This window comes from Strigops habroptila, chromosome 1, assembly GCF_004027225.2.
Source record: "Strigops habroptila isolate Jane chromosome 1, bStrHab1.2.pri, whole genome shotgun sequence".
Lineage (NCBI taxonomy): Eukaryota > Metazoa > Chordata > Aves > Psittaciformes > Psittacidae > Strigops > Strigops habroptila.
This window is the reverse complement of record NC_044277.2, coordinates 32,820,503-32,845,177: the sequence shown is the minus strand read 5'-3', so window position 1 is coordinate 32,845,177 and position 24,675 is coordinate 32,820,503. Positions and strand designations below refer to the sequence as shown.

General features: G+C 40.1%; 1 protein-coding gene across 1 annotated transcript in view; it reads left to right on the top strand.

Annotated features, from left to right (window-relative positions):
* KCNB2 (potassium voltage-gated channel subfamily B member 2) overlaps positions 1-24,675 on the top strand; it is a 192,182-nt gene that overhangs the window by 70,055 nt on the left and 97,452 nt on the right. The gene's annotated exons all lie outside the window — the stretch shown is intronic.

Genomic DNA, 24,675 nt, shown 5'->3' with positions numbered 1-24,675 from the left:
ATTACATATACTCCATGTACCATCCAATTCTTCACATTTATTATTCAGGGCTCTTTTTATTGGAGATTATTGCAGCTAACTTACCAAGAAAAGGGACACTCCATGGCTTTAAAATACAGTGTTTTCTCTTGTTTATGTTGTTTTTCTGCAACTCTGCTTCGTAATGCTGTTTCCTGAAATTCATTGCTAGTTCCCCATTCTGTGGGGGCTTCTAAAAGATTGCCTGGTGACACAGGGTCATATTTATAGCCTGATTTTACAGACAAGCACTATATGGGAAACTATGTGTGACCTCTTTATAAAAATCAACATCTGCTTTCATCAGCTTAGAATATTTACAATTTGAGACTAGCTGAAACAGTTGGGAAGCAGGATCTCATGGTTCACAGTGGTCATTTAAACAGTCCAACTGTTAAAGTCAATGAAGACAGCTCTGAGCTGCACAAGCCAGTGATATAAAACCGATTACCATGTGGTGATTTGACAGCAGTATAAAACCTGAAATTGTACAGTGATCTGGCAGAAGGCACAAATATTGCTGACATGCTGGGGAAGGACTCTTCCTTAGGGACTGTAGTGGTAGGACAAGGGGTAATGGGTTCAAACTTAAACAGGGGAAGTTTAGATTAGATATAAGGAAGAAGTTCTTTACAGTGAGGGTGGTGAAGCACTGGAATGGGTTGCCCAGAGAGGTTGTGGATGCTCCATCCCTGGCGGTGTTCAAGGCCAGGTTGGACAGAGCCTTGGACCACATGGTTTAGGGCAAGGTGTCCCTGCCCATGGCAGGGGGGTTGGAACTAGATGATCTTAAGGTCCTTTCCAACCCTTACTATTCTATGATTCTATGATTCTATGATTCTATAAATTTGACTGAATACTCTCATCTCCAGTTCGAAATGTCTGTGTTAGAGTGCATCCAGTCAACTGGATATCTGCATCTCCACAGAACTGATCTGTTAATTTAAAATAATACACTAAATTGTTAAAATGACCCTATAGAAGGTGATATTCAAAGACTAGTCACATGCACAGACTGGACAGAAAAAAACTGCCTGGGGCAAAAACCTGCAAAGGGTTTGTTAATGTTCTAATCACAGAAAATGAATCTATGAAAATTAGGTCTTTATTTTGCTAAATACTGTTCAAACCCATAAGAACAGACTGTCCACTTCAGAGGGCTGATAAATTGTAATTAACACTGTCGTAGGTTGATGAGGAGTTTGATGGGTAGTTTCTGTAAAGCCGGTGGTATTTAAAGTACCGTAATTCACTCTTCTGAATAAAACTCTCACAATGTGGCACAAAGTAGACGAAGCAGAGAACAAATAGGAGAAGAGAAATATACCTCACCTCTTTCCACAGATGGGAAACTGAGGCACAGAACAATTGTAGAACTTCTAACAATGACCCTCAAGCCCTGAAGCCTCTCAAGTCCTCCAAGGAGATTGCTTCCATAGCAGATGCTGTGGCTGTCCATTTTAAGGAGGCTGGGTACCCCGCTAGTCCACTGAGTGGACTACGAAAATTTGTCTCATCCTAAAAGTCCTGAGCTCCAAGAGTTGTGTCCCTGATGTCCATATGGACTTGGTGGAGAGAGTGAGACGTGTGGAAAAGCAATTCAAAATGTTCCCATTTTTAACAGGGGATTATTTGGAGCTCACCAGTAGGAAGCCCTGGACACTGGCATCAGTCATGGTCCTCTCTGAAGCCTTTGTGTGTGAGTCAGGACTGCCTCCCTATGAAGGAGCCAGAGTCCAAGCCTCTTTCCTAAGGAGAGGGGTCTGTGCATGCTCTTTGAAAAAAAACAAACACAAAACCAAACCAAAACCAAACAACATAGAGTTTGTTTCCTGTTTTAAAACAGTTTTAGGAGATGAGTCTTCACATTGTAGCCCAGCCTAGTCAATAGTCATGGACTCAGAGACTTGGGTCTTACGTCCTTTCAAGAAAGAGCAAAGAGCACCACATCCATGTCAGCCCTTCAGCAGCGCCTCCAGCCCACAGGCAGGTAGCTCTGTGGGGCGGGAGACATGGATCTGAGCACTTTTCACATGAAAAAGTGATGCCTTCAGGGGAGCTGAGAGATGGTAAGGTGTATTGTTTCTGTACTTCACCTTGTGTCTGCGCTGCTGCAGAGATTGCTCAGAAAGAGGGAGCACTGGTTATGTGCAGGACGGGAGGGGGGCTAATAGGCACAGTTTCCCACAAAGCCCAGGAAATTAAGATTTTTGTGTTGCTGCTTTGGATTCGGATAAGTGAAATTTGTCTAAATCCTGTTCAAGGCACTTGCATTCTTCTCAAGACCTGGCTGATGACTTTCTGCGGCTACAGCAGCTCTGAAGGATGTGAGCTAGTACCAAGCTGAATCACTCTTCTTGCTAACAGCAGTGTGAACTTCCACAAAAAAAGAAATAGGGCCACAAATCCACCTTTTAAGTCTTCCTTTATTTTAATTTTCCATGACATGAGCAAAACTAAGGCAAATATTAATTTTATTCTGCACTATAGTTCTATGGGGAGAATAAGTGACTGGCAAGATCTAAACAATATGTGTCTGGATTCTCTTTCCTTTCATTGCATTTGATATTAGCTTTATAATCATGTCTTTACTGTGATGGCATTTTATATTAAAGGAAGGGTTTGGGTTATAAATCAGATTTAGCTAGTAAAAGCCATGTCATGTTTTTTATTGCTTTTTTCATTTGTTGTTATTATTTTATGAGAATTCAGGCTGTGTACAAGCTTCCAACAACAGTAGATCTCCCCCCTCACACTCATACATACTATGGTGTATAGGAGGGCGAGTAGGAATAGAAAAGAATTATCTGTGTGGAAGCTGCAGGAAAGTTCAGCGGGTCTCAGATCTTATAATTAAATTAAAAACCCTGGAGAAGAAATCAGTCAGAGGCTGCTTTTTGTGGTAATTCCCAAACAAAGTTGCAGTCACAGGAAGCAGGATTACCCCTGCTTTTTGCAAATTAGCTAATATGCTTTCTATTAAAAGCAACCACTGAACTGAATAAAAATGAAACAGTTGCAGCCACCTCTGTGGTGGCTGTTTACTTTTCAGCCAGATACAGCCCCAAACCTAAACCTCTGTTGGGAGCAATCCCTTAATCAGAGAGCACTCAGAATCTAACTTCATCATCAGTTCTTCCTGCAGCCCATCTGTTTCAGGCAGGCAGGTAAATAATAACGCATAGTGATAGTCAATACTAGGCTCATTCTTTCATACTTTCTGGGACCACAAAAACCCCTACTGAAGAAGACAGCAAAACAGTTGTGAAGACCACTTCTGTAACAGTCCTTCAAAGTGCTAAAAGTCCAACAGGCAAGGCTTTTATCCTTAAGAAAGTCATGCCATGAACTGTTGTATAATGGAGATATTCATACATTGTCACACTGCATGTGATCACACTTAGCTCCTGGGTAATCCATGGAAGGGTTTTTAATTGCAAAGAAACTTTGCACAACACAGCAGAGAAAAATGAGGAGAAAAATTCAGCCAAGCAACTACAGAGAACTCCGGGATGAAATGCTACTTTTAATTCAGTTATTCAGCAAAGTTATACGGAAATACGTATTATGTATGGATTTCTACCGTATACTTACTTGTTCTCTAGCCTGGTCCTAACACTTCTTCTTAGGACATGTAGCATGAGTTTATCATATATGTCTGTAGTGTACAGAGAACCAGGATAAGTGCTGCACTGTGATCCTTGAGAATAAATGTGCTGCCTCTAGGCAACATAGCAGCCAAAGGAAAGTCTGTGTACAGCAAAAAAAAATGGCAGAACCATCCTTTTGGGTCCTCCTCCACCCTAAGCAGCTGCACACTGAGAACAGGGAGGGGACATGAAGGCAATATGCATGGGGCTGTATGCTTTAGCCATACTTATACTCAACAGCAGGTGTTGAGTATAAGCATGAAAGAAAGCAACTGAGGCTTCTCTAATTTGTGTGTGAGTGAGCTCTCACCTGTGCTGCAGAGGCCTCCAAAGCTACTGTGAACACAGACATCAATATGTAAGGCATTTTAAAAAGAGAGGCTTCCTTTTCTTCCACTTCCTGTAGATACAGCACTTATTTTTAATAGATATGTCCAGGTATCTTTCTCTTTTTAATTTGCTAGAATGGCTTGAGGCTAAATTATTTATTTTTGTGAGTTATTTCTGATCAACAGACATCAAATGGAAAACAAGACAATATTGCATGTGTTGTCAGAGCTTGTTAGATCGTGGCTATATTGCCAATATACTAAGGCAGTGTTTATTGGGCCATTTTGTTGGCTGGAAGACATAATTTCCTACTGAGAGTTTCCATCCTGAGAGTTTTTGTGCCTAAAAATGTAGCAAATGGTAGCAAAAGAGCAAGCACCAAATGTCATTGTCACCTTGCCAAGGTCTGTCTTTGTCATTTCTAGACTTGGTTCTTTCTGTATATATTAAAAGCTTTGAAGTTTAAGTGTAGGATCTCAGAGTAAAAGATAAAAGACATGAGTTTACAGCACCGTAGTGGAGATTCTTTGTCTTTTTCAAGCAATTATAAATGGCAGATGTCATCTTGGCATGAAATATAAGGCTTCCTGGCTGCCAAGGAGAACCTGTTTGTTAATGCTGTAATCATTCAAACTGACAGTTTTGCTTAATAATACTTAAAAGTAACCCTTTGGAGAGTAAGTATGTAGTGTAGGTGTCAACAGATAGATATGTTTTTCAAAGCACTGATTTTGCTGGCAGTCCAGAGAGCACCGGTGTTCTAAGGGTTAAATAACTGCTTATTAGTTGATATATTCCTTGAGATAACCATTTCATAAATTAATTATTGGGTTTATGTTCTTTAGAGCCAAAAATTTCAAAGGCCATATCAGTTTCTTCTAGGCTTGTACAAGCGCACCAGCCTACTGTTGCCTATAATAGAACAGTCATAGTATTGTTTATGTTCCTGTAAGGAGAAAGCTTTTGCAAGGCTATTTTTAGGACTTAATGAAGTTAACACTGATGCATAAAACCTGAATAAAGCTCTATGTATGTATTCAGGTGCTATCTACATATATGCAGGCTATTTCTGTACATGCATTAGAAACCTTCAGTTTAGAATGCGCAGTCGGTATATTCTGCCTCCATTGTGGTTGTCATTTTCTGTAGTCAGAAATAGGAGGTCAAACAAAAGGCATCATGTAGTCTTCAAAACTTCCATATACATTGATCTGGCATTAACAGAATTTAGCTTTTGTTCTTTCTGTTTTCTCCAGTTTAGGCAAAATGTTAACATTTATTATTAAACAGACATTAAAAGAAAAGTAAGAAAAACTTATTACCTGAAATATGCCTTTTATTTGAAAATGGATTGTCCATGACAGAGTTCTGGTATTTCAGTCTCTGACCACAGACATACACATAACATTAATCAGATGCCATAGATGCTAATTTTTTTTTCCAACATAAAAATTTTAAGCACTTCTTTTCTATTAAACCTCAGATTACACAAACTAAAATAAATTGTTAATAATTCTCATTAATTTTCATAAAGTTGGGCTGGTTTGAACTTCATGCAATTTATAAAAACGTTGTCGTTTTTATCCTTACTTTGCCATTAAAACTCCAGTCTCACTTACTGAGTTAGCACTGGGTTGTTGCATTTCTTCTAAAGGCACCAACAGGAGAAGGAAATCTGACGACTGTTGATAAAATTGAAATGCCATATAATTTAGAATCATGGCAGGGAAGTGATTGCATGGCTCCCCCCATTTTAATGGAACTTCATCCCCACTTCTCGTTTGTTCTGTTGTGCATCAAATACTATTCACAATGTTTAGTCGTGAGCTCTTAAAAATCCTCTCCCATGCTGTTATTCCCAAAGCCATCAGTATTTGTTTGCTGTTACCATTTCTTTTTTTTCCTAGGGAATACATTTCTGAAGACTCGGGTAGCAGGAAGTATTTTTACTGATTATATTGAGAATACTTGTATAAAGAAATTGCAGGATTAGATCCTGATATTCAAACCTGCAAGCACATGAGCACTCACTTCATTTTAATCTCACTAAAATACTTTTCTCCTGTGGAAGTGGTTGAAAGACAAATAACTTAGTTTGTATTTGGTCAGCTAGCCCTATTTAGTCTTTTAAATTTTCCCTTATAAAACAATCCTTACAGTTGTTTGAATTGTTTGGTAATTGAAATCCACAATAATTATGTGAAGGCCTTCAGCGGAGACTATATGCCTTTCTTAATCTGAAATGGGTTTTGCTTTATAGTTGTGATTAGATTTATTCTCCAATTGAACTGGAGTGACAAAGTGGTGCAGAAAACATGCTCAGAGATGGAAACCAGTGTAACAAATTACAGAAAACCCTCTTGATTCAGTAAGTCTGGTTCCCAAATCAATGGAATCCAAATAAAAGATGTCAAAGGGCTTCTAGGGCCTTCTGGTCAGATTAGTATACATGTTTTAATGTCAGTGCAGTGACTGAAAGCAATTTTTTTTTTTTTTTTTTTTTTACAAAATGAAACTGTTCGTGGGCATTCCATACCCAGCTGAAATATTTCTTCTCAAATAAGAGATGAATAAGATTATCTGGCACCTAAATAGAAACAATAAATGTTAACTTGGCCCTTGGCTATTTTGATTCACTGAGAAATTTGCTTCCAATGTTTTCTTCATTTGAAATCTTATCTTTAATGTAGAAATGTTTTGTCTAAACTGTAAAGTATATGCTGATATACTCAAGGCTGAGATTAAATAAGAAGAGTTTAATAGAGACACATTTCATATAATAGAATCGTTTAGGTTGGAAAAGACCTTTAAGGTTGGATCAGTTCCAGCCATTGACCTAGCACTGCCATGTCCACCACTGAACGATGTCACTAAGGGCCTCATCTACACATTTTTAAATACCTCCAGGGATGGTGACTCAACCACTTCCCTTAACAGGGCAGCCTGTTCCAATGCTTGACAATCCTTTCAGTGAAGAAACTTTTCCTGATATCCAGTCTAAACCTTCCCTGGCACAACTTGAGGCCATTTCCTCTTCTCCTATTGCTTGTTACCTGGTAGAAGAGACTGACACCTACTTCACTACAACCTCATTTCAGGTAGTTGTAGAGAGTGATAAGGTCTCCCTTGAGCCTTCTCTGCTCCAGACTAAACAACCTCAGTTCCCTCAGCCACTCCTCAGAAGACTTGTACTCCAGACCCTTCACCAGCTTCACTGTTCTTCTTTGGACACGCTCCAGCACCTCAATGTCTTCCCTGTAGTGAGGGGCCCAGAACTGAACACGGTATTTGAGGTGCGGCCTCACCAGTGCTGAGCACTGAAGGACAATCACTTCCTTAGTCCTGCTGGCCATACTATTTCTGATACAAGCCAGGATACTATTGGTCTTCTTGCCCTTAAGGTAGGTTGTGGGATGGATGACAGAGTTCTGCAAGTTAAGTGTAAGACATAAAAAGCTCTTACATAACAGTTCAGACTACCAATCCCATAGTTCAGACTAGTCAGAGACTGGTTGGAGAACCCAGCCACAGAGTCTTCACAGGATTCTCTTGAAGTGGAGCAGTCCTGTGCTGACTTGTGTTACCACTTGTGTTACAGTGTCCCCTGACAAAATCTAGCTAAAAAGAAGAGTAGTAAAATAGATATTGTGTACTGGAGATACTCAAGTACCGGTTGGACATAGTCAAGCACAATCTTCTTTAGCTGACCCTGCTTTGAGCAGGAGGTGTTACATGAGATGATCTCAGGAGGTCCCTGTCGACCTCATAGTGGTTCTATGATTCTGTGGAAAGAAACAAAATACCCATTTGATCCAAATTTACGAAGTCTTTTTAAGGCTTTAATCTTCATACAGAATCCCCTTTGCGATATAGCAGCATTTTTTAAACTCATAAGAACATAATTGTAAGAAAAAACTAAGGAGGCTTTAAATGAGATTAAGGTAGGGGTTAGTCAAGATCTAGATTTGTCTCATTCACAGCATATTCAATGCTCTCTAGTTTAAGGTATCACTTTTTAGTATACACAAGAATATATTTGAATTTTGCTTATTTTGTGAGAAAACTAGGCCATATTTTCTTTCCATTGGGTCTCAGTTAACACTGATATCTGGCAGTATGATCTCTGGGCATGTCACTGTAGTCTGAGTTTTGTTTAGTTTGTGCTGCTTTTTGCTGGCATTGACTGTGTAAAATAAACAGTGTGGGAAAGTGAATGGTATAAAATCAAACCTGTAATTCAAATTCCAGTTAAACTTAACTAATTCTGTCACTACATGAACATTTGTTTGGTGAACAAAAATACATAGAAAACATAAATCTCTCAATGTCTCACACCTGTTGTCAGCTTCAATGTTCTATCAGTCTTGTCAATGTCCTCCTCTTTTAATTCCTCTTCAGATTTCTGTTTAGTTTGTTTTGGGGGTTTTTTTTCATCATTGCCTCCTTGACATTTGCTCTGAAACACCTTTTGACAGTTTTTCTATGGAAAATGTTAATCCAGTCCATTTGTTTCCTAGACTGGGCATAATCACAGCAAGCTCAAAGCCATTATCTTCCGATTTGTATCCCCATCTCAGATCTGAACATTCAACATTTTAATGAAGTAGTCAATAGACGAAGCAAATGAGAGGCTATTCCATGCAGCTCAGTCTTCTGATATCGGTGCTTTACAAGGACATCCTCATAGAATCATAGAACCATAGAATAGTTAGGGTTGGAAAGGACCTTAAGATCACCTAGTTCCAACTCCCCTGTCGTGGGCTGGGACGCCTCACACTAAACCATGTCAACCAAGGCTCTGTCCAGCCTGGCCGTGAATACTGCCAGGGATGGAGCATTCACAACTTTCTTGGGCAATCCACTCCAGTGCCTCACCACCCTCACTGTAAAGAACTTCTTCCTTATATCTAACCTGAACTTCCCCTGGTTTAAGTTTGAACCCATTCCCCCTTGTCCTGTCACTGCTGTCCCTAATGAAAAGTCCCTCTCCAGCATCCTGTTGATGCAGGGAAGGGTAAGCCCCATAGAGCAGGTTGCTGCTATGCAGCCAGTTCTGGGTCCCTCTGGCTAGCTGGGTGTCTCAGGCTTTTAAGGAGTGCCCATATGTGGCCATATGTGCCAACTGGGCCTAGATACTTTGCAGTTCAGGACCAAAATTACTCTACTGCAGCTTTTCTTCCTGTGACCATCTCCTTTTTTTAGTGCCAAAGTAGTCCGCATTAATGACATACTTAAACACAAGATTTTAAGAATAGTGAGTGACAAAAAGTCTTCACATAAGCACAAATATACATGTGTTCATAAACCATAAGAAGAGAAGTATGGAAGGTAATCCACTGCTAACAGCCATTAGGGATGGTATTACCACTGTTTGCACAAACCTTTTTTTCATGCAACCCAACAGTATCAGGTGCGTTAGTACCAGAACAGCTCTTTTCTTCTTCTATTTTTCACAAAGATTAATCTGAATTGATGATTTTATCAGTCCTGTAAAAATGTCACTGTACCATTTATAGTTCTCACTCATCCAAGGTGCTGTGTCAGAGATGACGGACACACATGAAAAGAAAACAAAGACGTCTGAAGGAAAACTCTCTCTCAAAAATATATATAGACTAGTAGGGAGAGGAGATAAGACACATTTCATCCCAATGAGCATTGATAGTTGGCAGACCAAGCCACCATTCTTCCAGTTCATCTCACTATTACAAAAAGAGGGATGGGGGCAGCAGAAACAGTAGTAGCACCAGAAGGTTAGATATTATGTGTAGCAAAAGATTAGATGAGACAAGAGGATCTGGCTCAGCCACATGAGGAGGGAGATCAGGATAAGCCCCATATTGGGGCTGTGATCAGAGAGGTCCTGCTGGAAAAAGGGGCAGTGACGGAGACTCCTGACCACTCGCCCACCACCAGTGTTCAGCTTGGTCTCTACAGGAGTCTTTTGCAGTGCTAGAAGTGCGTGGCATCCCCTGACATCCAAGGCAATTGAAGGATAATTTAATTTACTGTATCCCACTAGGCAGCCTTTAGCAGAGCTTCACAACCCACAGTTGTTCCCAAAACCCAAGGCAGGAGTCCTGGAGCTTTTAGTGTTGTAAGAAATGACAGTTAAGTTCATTATTTGTGAGCAGTTCAGGGTTTTTTGTCTATATCAGTATGGAAGATGTCCCAAAAAGCCTATGTCCTATTCTCAGTAGTAAAAAGCTTTCAGTGAATTGCAATGCTTTTCTTCTCAATTCCTTTTTTGTTGTAGCGTTTTGGTTGTATGCTTGAAAAATAAAAACTTTATAAGAACAGGCAAAAGTTCTAGGGAGATTGAGTGTTTTGCATTGGACCAGATGATGGTAACTGGAAAAAATTGACATGCTTGAGGGCACAAAAGCCCTTTATTGCTATGGCACTGCTATTGCTACTGCATTTTCTAACAAAAAACTAAAGTTAGGGAAAAAAGGTAATTACTTTTCCCTAAATTTCCCCCAAATGGCTCATAGAACAAATGGCCCAACAGCAAAATTTGAACTCAGGCATCATGTTAGGTAATAAAATTTTCTTTTCTCTAATGAACAGTTAAGAGACTATGAAAAAGAAAAATATAGAGAACACCTTTGCTGTCATAAGCCAGGCTTGCCTGCAAAACAGCAAGCACTTCTGAGTGCATCTGGGAAGTGGTTTGGAACTGACTTGCTGCTTCCACATACTCTGTATTCCATTTTGGGAAGGGCATGTGACTGACTTCAAGGTGAAGCACCGTCCCACTCATGGCTGTCTTTCTTGAATGCCGTTTGTGTTGTACAGTGTAGGAATGGGGGTTTTATGTTTATTATGTGGTCAGTAGAGTCAGAAGGCTGATAAGAGAAAGGTGATCCAAATGGTATGGGTTAATATGCCTGAATAGGTAGAAGAAGAGAGTGCAATTTATGATAAGCACTGGTCCTTTTTTCTCCTGAACTATGATGGATGAGGTTTGTGTAGAGATATTTGAAGAAGCACAATGGAGTTACTTAGCAGGTGTTTGTCTTGGAGTCATGGAGTAATAAAATAGAAGAGACATGAAGAGGGTGCTTAGTGAATCCTCTGGGCACAGAATCAAATACACCTGCTTTGCTTCTGACAAACTTCTTATCTTTCCTTAGACACCTTCAGTGACGGGACCTTCACAGCCTCTCCAAGCAATCTGTTCTGAATTTCCTACGTGCTCCTTGCTGAAATTGAAGGCTGTTACATGTTGTTGTCTTCACAATAGATGTGGAGAGCTGATTGTAGCAGTCCTTTCTCATTCATCTGACGTAAATCACATCCTGTCATCCCTCAGCCTTCTCTCAGACCAAGCAGCTAACACATTTCCTCATAGGTCATGTTTTTTCAACACCTGATCGTTTGCCTTGCTCCCTCCTGGCACCCAAATCTGGACACAGTAAGAGCACTGAGTGAGGGTATAGGAAATTGCAGCCTCTGCAAAACTGAGTGTAATAGAAAGGTTTTGAAGAGTTCAGTGCAAAAATGCAGAATCAAGGTGCCCCTTTGAAAGCAGACTGAATGTGTTAGGTGTCACTGGCTCTACATGCATCAGCATTTGAAGCATACATGCAAAAGGATTAGCAGTGGATGGGGAAGGGTTACAAGTCTTCAAGCAGGCTATGTTTCATGCGTTAGAGAAGGAGGAGTGAGAGAATGGCTGTTAAGGACAGAGTAATCATACTCAATGTGTTAAGAAAACCATTTCTTTACAGTAGAGCTTGTGATGTCTACCAGAAGAGACTCGTGAGGTCAAAAAGGCAAAAAATACATGCAATGCTGTGATAGAAGACGATGAAGACATAAAGTGCAGATTTATATGTATGGATTAAGAAGTATCAATGAATGTGCAGCTAAAGTAAGGAGTTGCTTAGAAAAATTTAATCAAATACTTCTTGTCTGAGTTGCCTAAAGGCAGTCCCATTGCTTAATTGTTTTTTTCTGCATCCTTCTCTTCATCAGTCCCATTATCCTCACTCTGACTGCAAAGAAATTCTGAACGAATAAAGGAATTAAGAGTCACTGAAAGTTTATAAAAATCAGTGGCTAGATAAAAAGGCCCAAGAGACTGGCCCCAGGGAAGTATCCCTTGATGCCAATTTTGGTTGTTTTGTAGCAGCTGGCTAGGAGGTGGTGGAGTGGGAGATGGTAGAACCGTAGCTGCTATGGATGGGGTTTGCCTTTAATTTAAGAGTTTGCATGCATCCATCTCTTAGGATGGATTGTCCCATGCTCTAGGAATGCCTGTCTCCCCATTGCTTATAGAGGGTGCGTGGATGGCTGGTTTGTGTCAAATCCCTATCTTTCAGCAGGGGCCAAGTAAGGCAAAGTCCAGCTCAGACTCTCACAGAAGGCATAACAGGGAGCAAGACTAAAAGGAGCAGATGGTCATAAGGTGGCCAAGCGGCCTTGTGGTGGAAAAAGGGGGCAAAAAGTCTCAAACGGGCAGAAAGCGGAGAATAAAAGCAGCCAGGGAAAGTGGAGATAACACAGAGGACAGTTGAAGGAAAAATGTTTAATTCTGGTGAACTGGAGAGGAGTTGAAGGCTGAAAAAGGCCCTGTTCACAGAAAAGAAACCTTCAAAAACTCACATTATTTCTCCTCAGGTCTTCTCACTGGTGACCAATTTCTCAGAATGACTTTTCCAGTCCAGACTTTCTACCTGCTGAGTCTTGTTTACAAAAACATGATACAGTACTTACAGTGCTTCTGAATTGCACTTAACTGTTGTTTCTTCCATACCACTGCATGTTAGTAGCAGTGGTGCCAAGTTCTGTAAAAGACTCGCTAGCTAGCACAATTGAGATGCCACCCACACTGGAAAGCCTCCAAACATTTCAGTAAACATGGGAAGGTGTTGGCAGTCCTTTTTTAAAAGAAGCCTCAAAATGATCTCCTGCTTCTCTAAGGAGATGGTGTACCCAATATGTACACAAGTATATATTATGTATGAAGGGAGTCCAAATAGGGTGACCAACTCTGACTTAGAATTGCATTTCTGATTTTAGAAGGGTCTTGTCCTTCTTTAGTGAAACCCTTGGGACCTCTGAAGTGAAAAGCTTCATACTAGGACTAGGAAGATCAGTTTGGAGGAAGTAAGTTAGACTGGATGCAAGCCAGTTCTTGAGCTATATTCTGTATTTAAAAGGGCCTGCTTCCCATTTCCTGACTACTTATTAATGTTTTGCCTGTATTGACATCCACCAAATGACAGTTTGTTGAACCTAAGTCAAGCTCCAGGTCATGAGAGCAGAAGCAAGCAGATCTGAGCCAAAGGATTTAGAGCAAGTCATTTCATACAGGCCTTGAGACAAGAGAGTTTTCTAGGGATGCAGATCTCAGGAAAGTTTAAAGCCCTGTTAGACACTATTAGGGCTCAAAAAGAGAAAGAAATCCACAGCACCAGATGCAGATTTAGCAGTTGGTGCCTTGTTGCAAAAAAGCATTTCAAATGTAACAAATTACATTTCTTTATCTGTTTACATTTGTAGACCTACTGCCTCAATAGGCCAAAACCACCTCATAGATATGTTGGAAGGTGAAATTTGAGGAAGCTCCAATTGAGACAGGGAGTGCTGGATGCTGTTCCAGGATTTCTGATGAATGCTGGAGTCCATCTCTAGCATCTACATTGCCCACAGTAGTTACTTTTGTGTCAATGGACTCACTCCTATGAGTAAAAAGATAGGAATCTAGCCCTGAATATCTTATTCCTGCACTTTTAATCCTCCATCTTTAATAATTTTTAAATCAATCACATCAAAACAAATGAAAGAGACTTCCTGAACGGAAGCAATTTTTTTTACTGCTCTAAAGACAGGTCAGAACCAACAGAAAAACGTGAAATAATGTTAAGTCATTAGAGGACCCTGGTGGAATAATTCTGGCATTAAGCTTTGAAAGACGGTATTTATGTCCTTGGGAAACATCAAGATCTTTGTATTTTATAAAAACAAGGGCCACGTTTATAAATTTCAGTTTATATTTTTGAGAAGAAAATTGTTCTCAAAAAGTAGTCAGCCTGTAATTGTTTGCAATGGTAAGGGGGCTGGAGCACCTCCCGTATGAAGACAGGCTGAGAAAGTTGTGGCCGTTCAGCCTGGAGAAGCGAAGGCTGCATGGAGACCTCATAGCAGCCTTCCAGTATCTGAAGGGAGCCTGTAAGGATGCAGGAGAGGGACTCTTCATCAGGGGCTGTAGTGATAGGACAAGGGCGAATGGGTTTAAACTAAAACAGGGGAAGTTCAGGTTAGATATAAGGAAGAAGTTCTTTACTGTGAGGGTGGTGAGGCACTGGAACAGGTTGCCCAGAGAAGTGGTAAATGCTCCATCCCTGGCAGTATTCAAGGCCAGGCTGGACAGAGCCCTGGGTGACATGGTCTAAGTGTGAGGCATCCCAGCCTACGACAGGGGGTTGGAACTAGGTGATCTTAAGGTCCTTTCCAGTCCAAACAGTTCTGATTCTATGATTCTATAATGTGTTATTACATGTAACATCTTGTGATGGGTTTCTAAAAGAGTATGGGCAATCTCTCAGAGTTCTAGGCTAATAACTCATAAAGAATGGCAAAATGCAGTACGCACAAATAATCATTCTACTCCTAAAATGTCTAGCTAGCTCCTCGCAGAAGAACCTGATATGTTATTGTGACATTCAATTTGCAATACAAATTGTTTATAAAAAAACAGCCCCCAAACCATAAACTCAACCCGTATTCAGATTGTGTTTGTTTAGTGAGCTCCCCATCTGGATTCCTCTTGATTTGTAGAAGTTGAGCTTATTTCAGAATTTGGAGCTCAGTGTGGGAGGTTAGCTGAAATCCTCTATAAAAGCCCTTTATTTTACTTGAAGTACATGAGGAACATTCCTCTGCCCGACAGTATCAGTCACACACGAGGCAGCAAAAGGCACGCGGAGGAAGCTGCCCTGCCACATTGCTCATCAGGGCAAATGAGTACTGTTGGAAAAATCATGGCTATTTCAGCTGCCTAAGAATCATATGGTCTATCAAAACATTATAATGAAGAGTCTAAATATATGTGTGAAAGGGTTTGCAGCCTCAGTGAAAATTAATTATCGGTGGCTGTTTCAAGTTGGATGAGTGCAGGGATTCAGATCTCGCCGTCTCTGGTGACAATACAGAACAGCGTAGGAAGGTTGAACCATGAAGGCTGGTTGAAAGGAAACCTTCTCTTACACATCCCTCGGCATACTGATGACAGGTTGTCATGATAGTACCAGAGCCACAGATTGTGGGAGGGTTTCTTCTGAGATATATCATTGGATGCCATTGGAGATAACATTGGTAATAGCCCTGGGAAAAAAGGTAATAGAAAATAGAATATCCTAATGTATATTTTTATTTCTCCCCTCACTTTTTTTACTTTTTCTGCACTGTTACATTTAAACACTTTCAAACTTGACCTGACATTTCCTCCAAGGAGGCACCGAACAATCTGTCTGAAGAGAGTTATTGTCACTGTAGAGTAAGGCTGTTTGAGACTCGAGTGTGACATTTGCTTGTATAACCGGACAGTAGTGCAGTAATGATCACAATGATCACTTGGTTTCTGTTACAATCAGGCAGTACAGTGGCTTTTTAATGTCTTCAAAGTTCACTGAAATTTAACCTATAAAACATCAGATTAAGAGGTTTTTGCATGAGTTTTCAACATTTTAGGACCATTCTGCGTTCAGCTTTCATGCCTAGTATTGCTAAATCATGTCCTCTAAGGTAGACAAAGTAGCTACTTATGTTTTATGTCACTAGTCATACGACTATTCTGTTGGATCCATGTTGATCTTTGTGGACAGTATGAAATCACTGCAATATAGGTTGTTGCATTCAAACTGTACCTATTATGTGGATAATCTACATAATTAGGGACAGTTTTAGAATCAACTCAACTTTAGCTATTCCTTTACCTTCCCTTTTCCTTCCTACATCCTTTTTCTCTACTACTTTAATGGTTTTTACCCATTTTCATGTTTTGCTATGAACTCATGCAAAGATGATAGTGCAAATATGACGACTGAAACCCTTTTAAGCTTCTCCTAAGCTTCCCAGTGTGTTCAGTTTTTCTTTCTTTGTATTAAAAAAAGTTTTCTGAATTCAGGAAACAAATTCATTCTGTGAAAGTAAATTGTCTATGCTTTTCAGCAAACTCTGGTTCTGCACCAGTATATCTTGACTTGGAGAGTTTGGAATTCAGTTCAAAACTCCCAGAGCTCAGACTTCCCTGATCATGTTATTTCAAGTCCTTCTTCCTTTTGTTCATTTTTGAGCTCTTCACTCTGCACGTGCCTGGGAACATGCCAGCTTCACAGTCTTCTGACATGAAATCCTGTACACATGGCACATCTTCATCAGGGCTAGCAGCCCTATCAACAGCCTTGACATCATGCAGTGGATTTGGGCTATAAGAAATGGTGGTCTTCATAGGTCATTTTATCTGTGGAATTGGACCAAATTGGGGTGTCTTCCGGGGGGGGAAGGGTGGGCACATCTGTCCAGTAGAAACCAGATTCTTTTTTTCTCAATGATTATTTCACATTGGATGCTCTCCAGGTGAGCCATTCAGTACTGAGGGAGGTCTTAGGGGATGGCAGTCTCATTGACTATGCCATATATGCCATTTTGCTTTTAACATTAGTGATAAAGAAGCACCCTAGGTGAAATCCGAGCTCCCCAGACAAAGCCTGAAGGATAATTTTTGTAAAGCAAAATCGCATGGGAGTTGAATGAGAAGCTTTTGTCTTGAAACATCTGGTACTTGGCCTTGATACAGACTCGTGGAGCTGAATCTGACCTCTGAACGTCACCTTCTAAGTCCTAAGCAGCACATGACACATTGGGTTTGTATGCAAAACCTGGCAGCACCTCAGTGCCTGAAGTACAGCAAGTTCTGCCTGTGCCATCCCTGAACAGTGCTGCTGCCAGCTGGAGCAGTCATGGAGTTGGCAGTGTTCTCCTGACCTGATGCAATAGTAGCTACACTTCCAAGTCCCATGATTAAATACAGTGGTTGCTGAGAAATCACCCTGGTTATTGTCCTTGTCTGATAGCCTGGTACTTGGTTTGCAAAGCAGTAGAAGTTCTGTGTGGGGAAGTGACGCGAGCTCCGTCAGCATACTCTAGGATGGAAGAAAGGGATTCTTGGCTGTGAAACCTTCTCCTGGCATTGTTGGAAATAAAAGCTTCGATTACTCTTCATGTAGCTTTTCTAGAGCTTGGGGAAAAAAGCTGTCTTGCTGGAAATCATCACATTAATCGTCTTTTCAGCTTCTAGCTTGTGCTGTGGCCACTAATCTTTCTCATTATTTACTTACAGGCAGACAGAAGTTGCCCATCCCCTACTTTTATTTGTAGCTGAACAGCAAGGCCTTTGTCTCAGAGGCCCACATTATTAACTGGTCTCTGACTGTTATTAATGTGAATTTGCCTCCAGCATGAAAAATCCCTGCTTTCAAGCCTATTTAAAAGACCATCCTTTCCCTGGGAAGAGAGGGAGAAGAAGTGGAGTGTGTTTATTTCCATATAGCTTGCAGTCAGGCTTTTTCTGCATGTCCACAGGCATGAACCTACAGCACAGGTTTACTCACATAAGCCTATGGCTTTCCTGAATCAAGTCACTTCCTGTCATGCAATACTCTCCTGGGAAAAATGGGCTTATCAGTATGAAATAGGTGCCTCTCATACTCTGGTCCCATCATTACTGGTTCCCTTCCCATCAGAGAATAAACTCCAGTCTTGGAGTCAAACTGTGGAGTTCTGACTCAGGCAAAATTTCTTGTTGTTGCTATTATTTATTAATGATAATAAAATAATAATGCATCATTATTTATGTATTGGCTGATTTGTATTTAGATCATGACAATGAATCTGCAAGTCTCTTAAATGCAGAATAATAAAGGTGCAGACCCTAAGTTTTATAACCTGAATTGAATGTATCTAGGCCTTTCCTAAACAATACAGGGAAAGAGATGGGACAGCAAGCTGTTAGGAGATTGCTCAACTGGAGAAAGTTTAAATAATTTCTTTTAATTTTATCCTTGTAGAAAAAGCCGCCAAAGCATGTCACTTGGGAGGGTTAAAAAATAATCTGATTAAAGTTTTCTTTTTTTAGTACATGGTAGATTATATTTTTAAAAGTCAGATAAAATGAATACTAACAACTTGTTTTCTTTATAATACTAATTTGAGGAGAAAGGTGCTTTGCCTCATAGCTCTGTCACTAAGCTTATGCGAGATTAGACATCAAGAAGTCTCATCAACAGAACCAGTTTCAGGGTCATCTGGATCCTCCTACTGTCATTCATCTAGGATTTCTGTGTTTACATTGGGATGTTCCAGATCTGCCATCCTCAGAAAGTACAAATAATACTGTATCATTTATTTTCTCTCCTCTGCTGAATGGTTTTCCTACATTTTTCATTTAGGAAAAGGTTTGCATCTTTGATCCACACCTGCCCATAATAGTTTTGTTCACTGCCACCAGTGACAGCCTGTTCTACATCCTGAGTTTTTTCCAGTGAGCTCCAACAATGTTGTAGACTGGATTCTGAAAAAACCTTTGTTTCTTGGTAAAAAATGGATCAGTCTTTATTTCTTGTAATAAAGAATATCCAGTAAAAGGGCCTTGAAGTACTTCACCTGAGTCATTTTTCTTCACGGTGAGTCCTGGGTCAAGTACGACGAACAGTGAACAAAGAGGAACATCACTGATGGTGGACACGCTTGAGAGGTGGCCAATGCCAACCTCATGAAGTTCAACAAGGACCAGTGCAAGGTCCTCAACCTGGGTCGGGGCCATCCCAAACACAAATACAGGCTGGGTGGAGAAGAGATTCAGAGCAGCCCGGCAGAGAAGGACTTGGGGGTGTTGGTTAATGAGAAGCTTAACATGAGCCAGCAGTGTGCGCTCACAGCCCAGAAAGCCAACTGTATCCTGGGCTGCATCAAAAGGAGTGTGACCAGCAGGTTAAAGGAGGTGATCCTGCCCCTCTACTCTGCTCTTGTGAGACCTCACTTAGAGTATTGTGTACAGTTCTGGTGTCCTCAACATAAGAAGGACGTGGAGCTGTTGGAGCAAGTCCAGAGGAGGGCCACGAGGATGTTCAGGGGGCTGGAGTGTCTAAGTGTGAGGCACCCCTGCCCATGGCAGGGGGGTTGGAACTAGATGATCTTAAGGTCCTTTTCAACCCAAACCATTCTGTGATTCCATGATTCTGTGCTCCTCTTTGTGAGATGCCAGGTTATGTTTTTCACAATTTCTTCAGCCAAGAAGCTGAAGGCCAAGGCTGGAACAGAGCCCTACTGGCAAAATCCTGGGTGTCATTGCTCATTTGTCTCATTTGAGAAAAAGAACCTCAAAGCACTGCAGTGCCTCCCCCATGGTTCGTCCTTTTGGGAGGGAAATAATTAAGATGAGAAAATAAACCAAAATAAGATTCTCTTAAGTATAATTTAACCCCAAGTTGTTGCCAAGAATGTGACAAGGAAATGTTAAGCATAGGCTGATATATATTTTTAATTCTTCTTAGAATGTCTTCTAATCTTGTGAAGAAAATGGCTATTCCCCATTTGTTCCTACTTTTTGATACTCTGGGGCTTCTTCCATTTTTTGTTCTTCCCAGCCTTTCATTGGCAGTAGCAGCACTGGCTAATCAAGATGCAGTTGTCAGGGTTTCTGCATCTTGGTATAGCCCTCATAGCTCGTGATGAACTCCAGCTCACAAAAACATTAAAGCACATGCACAAGGCCAATCTCCATTACCATGTGCCCTGCTTGTAGGTTTATTAGCTTTAAGTATGGGCTTAAACTCCTCTAAAACAAACAAGACACAAACTCATATTGAAATGCTTTGCTAGATCGGAGCAGCCTGCTGAACTGGGTCCTGTTTACAGACGGCTGGAGCAGACTGTGCCTGGCTATTGAGCATCACAGAAGAGGAGATGCACAGATGTAAATCTATCTGCAAAATTTGGAGGATGATTAAACATTGTCTCCCCATAATAAGCCAGCCTTGTACTTAATGATCATGGTGAAAACAAACCTAACGCACCATTTCGTCTGTTAATTTTGCACAGCTTACTGGAATAGATCTTATGACTGTGTCACGTCTGACAAAAAAAAAAATGTCCAAAATGCAAATTTACAACTAAAAAATGTGAGTATGACTGATGGATGTAAAGAAGTAATTGGTGGAAAAAGTGTTTTTAGGGGTTATGGGTTCTACAATGGGATCCAAAGAGGAAAGATAGCATATGGCACCTGAAACATATTTTATGTTATGGGTTGCTCAAAGGCACATATGTTTCCTCTTTGTGAGAGAAAGTTGGCTGGTGTCTTCACTGAACTTCAAGGCTTTTATTATTATTCCTAATTATGCTATTTTTCTGATGACCTAATCAAACAGAAAAAGTAAATCATACCTCTGACTTTTAGCAAAGCCATAAAATGCCTGACTGTGTCCTTGAATTTAATACTTCCTAATTGCCAATTGTTCCCCAAAATAATTATGCTGTAGATTTATTTTTATAGCCTGAAGTTCTGTTCTAGGACAATTTCACCTCTTGAAGTTGATGTAGCTGTTTTAGGAGAATTTTTAAGAAGGATGGCTACTGTCAAATTATAAAAGATTTCATATGCTACAGTGGACCATTTTATTCCCTGATGCAACCTGAGAAGTCAGAGAAGTTATAGAAGTTATATAACTTGATTTAGGATATTTGAATATTAACATACTGGAATATCTGAGATTACCTTGTTTCTTTTAATATTTGGAAAAAGAATGTTATAAATAACATTAGAAGTATATACTAGATAACTACGTTTCTGTAGATCATAGTATCCATGAACCCTCAAAGTAGCCTTGAGTAAAAGAGATTTTACCAATATCTGTCCTGTTCACTGATCACATGTTAAATGTGACACTGATTTAAAGCCTTTATAAATGTACTCATTTATTATTCAGTGTTTTCAGTGGATTTCTAAAGCTCCTAACAGTGCTTTGATTTGTTTTGAGAAGTTGTTTCACGATTTCTAGGAACCATCTTATTTTTATCTTGTATAAGATTCTCTGATCTGTCTTCAGATAGCAAAATATTGTCTCTGCTCAATTCAGAAGTAGCTGCCTCCTTTTCCTGGGCCCTAGGCTTAGGTAATATTTAGTAACTAGTTAAATTCTATGACCTAAATACTTTAATCAGTTATCTAGCTTAGATTTGTCTAGTGAAACACCAGCTCATAGAGCACACTATCACAAGCATTGGCCAGAGGGGACTAAATACCCTATTGCAAAGCTGGAAGCCAGTCTCTAGTCTCCCTGCAGCCATGAAGGTCTGAGCCCCAGGAGTGAGAGGTTGGGGCAGGTGGAGATGGCTGTGCTGGCTGGCTGTGATGACTGGCAGCCACACGTGTGGTACATCCCACTGGCAGCTCCACCAGCCCTTGATGCTCATCCTGTGGACACGCGGTATGGCACGGCAAAAGGTGGTTAGGGCACTCACGTGGCCATCACCTTCCAGCAGCATACAGCATATTTTCAGACAATGTATTTTCATGGAAAACAAACATTTTCACTGATTTTAGCAGTACACAGACTCTTCTGAAGCAACAGCAGTAAGGGTGCAGGGTACAGGGTCTGGTACAGGGTACAGGGTCTGATACAGGGTTTTGGGTCTGGTGTTGCTTCAGAAAAGTCTCAACTGGCAAATCTACCCCAGAAGGAGTTGGAACAAGCTACCAACTCCAAACTTTAATATACATTTAGTACAAACCCCAAAATAATACTATGCAGGAATTAAACAGACCAGTATATGTTGCTGTCAGTCAGAAGAAAGTAAGGTGATGTTTCCTCAGAGTATCTACTTGTATGGAAGGAAGCTGCATCTGTTCATCTTGTAGTCCTTTGGGACAAAACGGGACAATTTCTGAGGGAAATTACTGAGGCTAGTTTTGATCTCTGTGGCCTTGTCTAGTTACATTAGGTAGTTAAAAAAAACCCCAAAACCCAACAACAAAATCCATGCAAATGGAGGAAGTGAAATGATCACTTCTGAATTATTTAAAATGGTGCATTTGCTAGTGAGCTTCATGAGAAATGAGCAACTGTAGGAGATGCTCAGAGCTTAAGTAGAAAAACATTAAGCCCAAGATAATATGATATAACAGGGTGTTCCTTTAAAACAATGGCAAGTACATGTACTCTTAAAATAGCAATTCCTTGTAGTGTTTATAAAGATTACTTTAAATGATCTCTGCTAATTTTGTTTAGGTTTATAGTGACCTAGGTTGCAGCTGTTCCATGTTTGATCACTTGTAAGAATAATAGTAGTTTTCAGACAGTGGGAAAGTATTGAATGAACCGCTTAATTTCACCAATTTCTGTGTTCTTATGGAATCTGTCTTCATCTTTCTTTCTGTCTACTTAAGCAAGAGTGGCTTACTGGTTTTTGAATATTTTTATCTCATAATAAGCAATGTTGTTGTTCTGGCTGATGCTGTACTTCTTGCTATATAGCTTACTGATTTTGGTTTTTACATTTTTTCTCTTATTTTTAGTGGATAACCTTGGAAAGAGTTTGTTTTGTATAGTATAAAAAGAATACTAATTTGAGGCATAGGAACTGAAAAGAAACCTATGGCCTTTTTATGTATAGTCAGGATCCAACTTCCTACTTAGTAACGCTTTACAAGCATATATAAATGTTAGCCCAAGAAGTGAGAACCATGCTATGTGCAAGGTTGTTCTATATAATTATATAATTCAAAAAAGCACAGGCCCCAATATAACAAAATGAATAAGAGTAAGAATAAAATTATTCAGAGTTGACATAGAATTTTTCAGCAGTGGAGTTCAAAGTGCAGTGTTTCTTAGTTCTAGCTAATTACTACTCTTGAAAGCTCCTTTTAATTTGGAAGGGGAAAACAAAAGGGTTAGAGATTCACATTTGAACAAAAGACCTCTGGTTCCTATGTTTCTGTAAAACTCAGGGCAGAATAGCTCAAGCACATTGAGACTGTAACACCTGGCCCAAAGTTAGCAATTATTTCTGATTTTCCTGCAGGATATTTTTATTCTAGTGTTTGAGAACATGGTGACAGTCTTCATCTTGCACCTGATATTAGTGATGCCCTTGATTAGCTCTCGCATCTGAACTTGACATCAGAAGTAAGTTTTTGTAACTATTAATCTGCGAGATCGGTCTGCATGTGCTGCAAGACAGCCATTCATTTCATTCTTACACAGAAGTACTTGCTACTCAGCCTTGTGGCTGGGTGATCTTAAGCATTCCCTTTATTTTTCAGTGTATCTTTGCACACTAAGGAATAGAATGACAAGAACAGCAGAATGTAGTGGGAGGTAATGATAGTCAATATTATCATAATCTCATAAGCAGGGGAGACATGGTAAAGCACTTGCATAAGATCTGGACTACAGCCCACCTGAAGTGACTTTCACCAAACCATTTCATTTTATGGTCACATATATTATTAGTGAAACATGCAGTGATGCTGACATGCTTTGTAAAATAGTTTAAAAGCAACTGGTGAACAGTGTACTGCAATATGTAGAATAACATTTTCAGTATATGATGCTGCAGAAGACATGAGGAGATTTTGCCTGTCTTTCCTAGGATTCAGATTGCTTCAGACTTGAGGGTCTTTGCTTGCTTATGCTAAAACCAGGTTTTAAAGTCCAGTATCATATTGAGTGTCCCATTCAGTGCATATTCACATTCGTACAATATTTTCATTCTTGTCCTCATCCTTAACTTATACAAAATAAAATAAAAATATAATGGTATTCCTTCAACATTATTTCCAACCATCTGCTTTCTGTTCCCTCTCCTTGTTTAAAAGCTTAGACTCCATTCTGCTTGAAATTCATTTTAGAGCCCTGGGTATTCAATTGGTCCCTTACACCCACACCCCAAATAGATGAAAGGAATGTCAGTAGCAACTAGGTGTGCATATTTCCTCAGTGTGGTCTCATCAGAGGTCTCCTCTTGAGGTTTATGGCTCAGGGCTCTTAAATGTTGAAATGATGGCATGAAAAAGGAGAGGCCAGTGGGGCTGGGATATGAGCAGAAAAAGGCTCATTTAGGGATTACATTGGGCTGGAGACTGTTCCCAACGGGATATTGAAATTTGGGTTCCTCCTTGGTAAAGAATTTACAATGTGGGATTTTAAGGTCCCTTCCTCATTTAATTTTAATTGAAACACATCTGGAGGCAGATGCTGAAATAAAAGCATAGATAAGACACCCTGAGAGCAGTGGAAGGGAGCTTGACCAACTCACTCCCCTGCTGATCATGCTCCCAGGATAAACAGTACTTATAATGTCATCCTGTATTAAGGGCCAACATGAGCCCAATCATGTGCAGGCAGGCAGAGTGACCATAAGTTACCACACTTGCATGCTTCAAATAAGTACACAGAATCAAGAATGCGTCACTGTAGCAGGATCATTCAAACCCATCTGATTTTATTATACATGTAGACAGAGCATTAAGGTCAAATCTTCTGCATGGAAATAATCCAAGGGTTTGGGTAAGTATCACATTCTTTAGTCTCTGCAATCTGAAAGAACAAATAAAAAAGCAACTAAAGGGATTACAAATAAATCACACTGGCCTCTTTATTCTAAA